We start from the raw sequence: 6,522 nt of genomic DNA, 5'->3' as shown, positions 1-6,522 counted from the left end.
AATGCACCACTAAGGGGCAACTGGGTAGCTCAGTGGATTGAGAGTCAGGCCTAGAAACGGGCAGTCCTAGGTTCAAAGTCGGCCTCAGACACTTCCCAGCTCTGTGACCCTGGGCAAGTCACTTGACCCCCATTGGCCACCCTTACCACTCTTCCACCTAGAAGCCAATACACAGAAGTTAAGGGTTAAAAAAAAAAAAAAAGAATGTACCACCACCTGTATTGGGATTTTTAAGAAAAATATGAAAATGCCAGTATCTAAGTAAGGTGGGAAATAGGAGGAGAATCATATGAGCTTTCTTGCCTATTTCCTTACAAAAGGATCATGGACTCAATTTACTGTATGAGACATATTTTTAAACACTGGAAATTCTATGTTTTTGTTTAAATTGCATTTAGTAGAGGGATTTTATTTTAGTGAAAAGAGGCATTTAAAGAAAAGTAATGTCCCAATAAGAGCCGGAGTTAAACAAGGATGCCCATTATTACCTCTGTTATTTAACATCACACTAGAAACACTAACAGAAGCAATTAGAGAAGAAAAAGAAATGGAAGGTATTAAAATAGGCGATCAGTAGACTAAGCTATCACTCTTTTCAGATGATGTGATGGTCTACTTAAAGAATCCTATAGAATCAACAATGTTAGCGAAGTTGCAGGATACAAAGTAAACCTACACAAATGATCAGTGTTTCTATAGATTTCCAACACAACCTAGCAGCAAGCGTTAGAAAGAGTAACACTATTTAAAATCACCCTAAAACGAACACAATTACAAAACACTTTCCAAATAATTAAAACTAGATGTAAACAATTGGAAAAACATTGATTGCTCATGGGTAGGATGAACTAACATAATAAAAATGACCAGTCTACCAAAATTAATTGACCTATTTAGTGCCATATCTATCAAACTACCAAAAATCTTTTTTACTGAATGAGAAAAAACTATAACAAAGTTCATTTGGAAGAAGAAAAGATCAAGAATATGGAGGGAAATAATGAAAAACAAAAACGTGAAGGAAGGTGGCCTAGCAGTACCATATATTAAACTATACTATAAAGCAGCAGTCATCAAAACAATATGGTACTGGCTAAGAGACAGAAAGGAGGATCAGTGGAATAGACTTGGGGTAAGTGACGTCAGCAAGACAGTCTGTGGTAAACCCAAAGAGCCCAGCTTTTGGGACAAAAATCCACTATTTGACCAAAACTGCTGGGAAAATTGGAAAACAATATGGGAGAGATTAGGTTTAGATCAACATCTCACACCCTACACCAAGATAAACTCGGAATGGGTGAATGACTTGAATGAAAAGAAGGAAACTATGAGTAAATTAGGTAAACACAGAATAGTATACTTGTCAGACCTCTGGGAAAGGAAAGATTTTAAAACCAAGCAAGAGTTAGAGAAAATTACAAAATGTAAAATAAATGATTTTGATTATATTAAATTAAAAAGCTTTTGTACAAACAAAAACAACTCGACCAAAATCAGAAGGGAAACAACAAATTGGGAAAAAATCTTTACAACAAAATACTCTGACAGGGGTCTAATTACTCAAATATACAAGGAGTTAAATCAATTGTATAAAAAATTCAAGCCATTCCCCAATTGATAAATGGACAAAGGACATGAATAGGCAATTTTCAGATAAAGAAATCAAAAGTATCAATAAGCACACGAGAAAGTGTTCTAAATCTCTAATAATTAGAGAAATGGAAATAAAAACAACTCTGAAGTACCACCTCACACCTAGCAGTTTAGCTAACATGACAGTAGGGGAGAGTAATGAATGTTGGAGGAAATGTGACAAAATTGAGACATTAATGCATTGCTGGTAGAGTAGTGAATTGATCCAACCATTCTGGATGGCAATTTGGATCTATGCCCAAAGAGCTCTAAAAGACTGCCTGCCCTTCGATCCAGCTTTGGGGTTTGTACCCCAAAGAGATCATAGATCAAAGGACTTGTACAAAAATATTTATAGCTGTGCTTTTTTGTGGTGGCAAAAAACTGGAAAACGAGGGTTCAATTCAATTGGGGAATGGCTGAAAGATAGTGGTATATGCTGTTGATGGAATACTATTGTGCTGAAAGAAATAATGAAGTGAAGGAATTCCACGTGAACTGGAAAGACCTCCAGGAATTGATGCAGAGTGAAAGTAGCAGAACCAGGAGAACATTATACACAGAGATGGGTACATTGGTAAAGTCAAATGTAATGGACTTCTCTACTAGCAACAATGCAACAATCCAGGATAACTCTGAGGGACTTATGAGAAAGAATGCTATTCATTCAGATGAAGAAGTGTGGGAGTAGAAACACAAAAAAACAGCTGCCTGATAGCATGGGTTGATAGGCATATGATTGGGGATACTGACTTTGAACGCGCACTTTAGTGCAAATATCAATAATATGGAAATAGGTCTTGATCAATGACACACGTAAAACCCAGTGTAATTGTGCATCAGCTATGGGAGAGGGGAAGGGGAAGGGGAGATATACAACATGAATCCTGTAACCATGGAAAAGTTCTAAATTAAATAAAAAAATTTTAAAATGTAATGGCTGTCCTCGAAGGAGTAAGGAACAGAACAAAATCTATTATGCCTTGGATAAATGCAAGAAAAGAAAGCTGAATTTCTTCATCTGATCTCAAGTACTAGAACAAAAAATAAGGTTGAAAGCAATTATGAAGGGAATTATATAATGCTTATAGTGAAGCTAGATGATGAAATATTAGGAATATTTAGTCTTCCCAGTGGTGTCATACCTAGGAAGAGAGAGTTGAATGTATAGAGAATGAAAATGAAAGCAAAAAGTTTGATATTGAATAGTCTAGTACTATGGAAAGAGAGAGAATGCCCAGCCTCAAGATTTGGTCTCAGCTGCCAGGATTTTGGGTCAAGTCACTCATCCAGCCTTTCTGAGGTCTTGGTCTGACTTGGGAATGTAATAAAGCTAACCAGTCCAAAATCCCAGATTTGTTATGTAGAGCCAATGAGATCATGTGGGAGGTTGTTATTTTTTTTTTTAGCTTTGGGGTAATGACATTTTCAAAGGATGGATTGTGCCCATTTAAGTTGGAAAACTTCTTCTTACCTGAAGAAACAGGATATAAAGCAGTTTATGTTCTGATAGTGGAGCAAAGGAGATTGTTATATATGTGCACATATCACTACATATGTATGTTTTACCATTTGTTTCTTTTAGAAGGAGAGATCAGACCTGAAATGAAGACAAAACCAACAGAAGTGAACCTTCCTGGGGAAGAAATAGAACTACAAAGATTCTTGAGTGATGGTCCCAATAACTTTGCTTCCAGAGAATTCTGTGTTGCGTCTCAAAATTCATCCCATATTGAACATCAAAGAATGCACACTGAGGAAAAATTTAGTGAAAGTAAACATTATGGAAAGATTTTCATGCACAGGGCCAGTCTTGCTAGACATCAAAGAATGCAAACTCAGGAGAAGCCTTATGAATGCAATGACTGTGGGAAGCTATTCCATCAGAGCTCCAGTCTTGCTGTACATCAGAGAATCCACACGGGAGAGAAACCTTATGAATGCAAACAATGTGGGAGGACATTCAGTCGGAGCTCCAATCTTACTGAACATAAAAGGGTCCACACTGGGGAGAAACCTTATGAGTGCAAGCAATGTGGAAAAACATTCAGTTGGAGCTCCAATCTTGCTGTACATCAGAGAATCCACACTGGTGAGAAATCTTTTGAATGCAAACAATGTGGAAAGACATTCAGTCAGAGCTCCAGTCTTGGTAATCATCAGAAAGTCCACACTGGGGAAAAACCTCATGAATGTAAGCAGTGTGGAAAGACATTCAGTCAGAGCTCCAGTCTTGCTGTACATGAGAGAATTCACAGTGGGGGGAAACCTTATGAATGTAAGCAGTGTGGAAAGACATTCAGTCGGAGCTATGGTCTTCGTAGACATCAGAGAATCCATACTGGGGAGAAACCTTATGAATGCAAGCAATGTGGAAAGACATTCAGTCGGAGCTCCAATCTTGCTATACATCAGAGAATCCACACTGGTGAAAAACCTTATGAATGCAAGCAGTGTGGGAAAACATTCAATCAGAGCTCCATTCTTCTTTTACACCAGAGAATCCACACTGGGGTGAAACCTTATGAGTGCAAGCAATGTGGAAAGACATTCAGTCGGAGCTCTAATCTTGCTGGACACCAGAGAATCCACACTGGGGAGAAATCTTATAAATGCAAGCAGTGTGGAAAGACATTCATTCTGAGCTCCAGGCTTGCTGAACATGAGAGAGTCCATACTGGGGTGAATCCTTATGAATGCAAGCAATGTGGAAAGATTTTCAGACTGAGCTCCCATCTTACTGTACATCAGAGAATCCACACTGGGGAGAAACCTTATGAATGCAAGCAATGTGGAAAGATTTTCAGACTGAGCTCCAGTCTTGCTGTACATCAGAGAGTCCACACTGGGGAGAAACCCTACGAATGTAAGCAGTGTGAAAAGACATTCAGTCAGAGCTCCCATCTTACTGTACATCAGAGAATCCACACTGGGGAGAAACCTTACGAATGTAAACAGTGTGGAAAGACATTCAATCAGAGCTCTAGTCTTGCTGTACATCAGAGGATACACACTGGGGAGAAACCTTAAGTATTCAAGCGATATGTAAAGATGTTCACATGAAGCTCATCTTGCTATTGTGTGAAGGAAATTTACCCTCCCCCTTTCTGGGGCAGCATACCTGGCGTGAGCCTGAATTTGACTTAGAGGAAAGGATTGTGTGATGGAAACCATTTTGTGAAAATAGAATGTCAGGAGGAAAAAAAGCAGCAATAGAAATTATGAGACGGGGGTAGGGTAATGTCTCGTAGACTGCCCCCTGGCAGATTTGTGAGCGTTAGTTGGCAGAGAAAGTTTGATAAACTGAGGCAAGAGCAGATGTTGAAGTTCTTCTCTTTCAGTCTTGTTGCTGGCTGGACTTCCCTGTGAGCATGGCTAGGGTGACTTACTGGAGGTCACAGAATAGCCACCTAAATGGAGCATCGAGGAAGGTATATAATTGGCTTATGATTTAGACCTAAAGTGTGATCCATCAAAAAATTAAGGGAATGCAGGATAGTTTACCTTTCGATCAATTTATTGATAAGGGAAGAATTTATGACTATAAGGAACAAATAGCATTATGAGGTATAAAATAGGTAATTTTTATTATATTAATTTCAAAACTGTTTGTACAAAGAAAACTAATGCAACCAAGATTAAAAGTGGAAACAAGAAGTTACCATTTGGTTTACAACAATATGTTGTTATAAGTAAAGTGTATGCAGAGGCTGCAGAGATATGGAAAAGTAGGAACTGCTGCCAAAGCAGACAAGAGAGATTCCAGAACTCTGGAGGGTGTCAGTGTGTGAGCTACTTCTTTGGGCATTTGATCTTTCTTGAAGTGATTGAGAGTGTGTTTCTGAACTCAGGTGAACTGAGTTGGTTTGAATCATTTCTTGCTTTCCTTGTGGCAGTCCTAGTTCAACTGTGTTCCTGTTTGTGTATCCTGTTATTCCGATCTAGAGAGACTTACCAAACTGCTGAAGCCAACTGTCAGTGAGTTACTCAACATTTTGAGTCCTTGATCCAGCTTACCTTCCAGCCTTTTTCTCCTCTAGTTACCATGTAAGGGTGGGAAATTTGGTTAATGAGGTATTGTAGGAGTTGGGATCTTTAGATAGAGAGATTGTAAAGTTAGAGCAGATACAACTTTGTTAAGATAACTACTGATTTTGGTGGGAAGTTTAGTCATTTGGTCATTATCCTAATCCCCTTGCCTTCCTTCCCTTACTTTTAATAATCCCTCTGTTATATCAGTTGGGTATCCTGCTACGTTCTTTTGTTGGCCTTCCCAAAATTGTGTCACTTCTGATAACTAGCCCTAACAACTTATCTAAAACCCTATATCACCAAGCATCCAATTTACTCTTTTATTTCATTTGGCAAAGCCAGACAGATGAAATCTAGAGAGGCTTGGGCTAGGCTAAAACATCTTTTACTGAGAGCTGAGTGTTACTAGGCAGTTTTAAAGTTAAGCATTTTTGAGAATTCTACTGGACCTGTCAGTCAAAACCAGTAGGCAGAAAGTTCCATCTAGCTGACTTCTAGGCAGGGAGGTGTCCACAGTCCTGAAGTGACATCTCTAAAGTTGATTGATACCTTGGTTATTTAAAGGGACTATTAGAGGGACTGTCATTTAAAGGGATACTACTTGTACATGTGCTGAGGAAGAAAAAATTTTTCCAGTTTCTGTCAAAGTGGATGCTAATTTTTTCACTGCCAATTTTACATTCCATATTATTCCCACACTATTCTTGCATGGTAGGTGATATGTTTCAAACAAGAATGATGATGTTTTACAATGCTTTGATGTACATTCCCTACTGGTTTTTAACAATTTTTCTTGAAATTTGTTATATAATTTTAAGTTATGATTCTTTAAAGCCAATTATGGCATTAACTGTGCAT

General features: G+C 38.3%; 1 pseudogene; it reads left to right on the top strand.

Moving 5' to 3' along the window:
* Positions 1-3,484: 3,484 nt before the first annotated feature.
* Positions 3,485-4,543, top strand: LOC123256552 (annotated as a pseudogene).
* The last annotated feature ends 1,979 nt before the right edge of the window (positions 4,544-6,522 follow it).

Source organism: Gracilinanus agilis, unplaced genomic scaffold (assembly GCF_016433145.1).
Source record: "Gracilinanus agilis isolate LMUSP501 unplaced genomic scaffold, AgileGrace unplaced_scaffold60831, whole genome shotgun sequence".
NCBI lineage: Eukaryota > Metazoa > Chordata > Mammalia > Didelphimorphia > Didelphidae > Gracilinanus > Gracilinanus agilis.
Note: the sequence above shows the minus strand (reverse complement) of the source record. Positions and strands in the feature narration are given on the sequence as shown.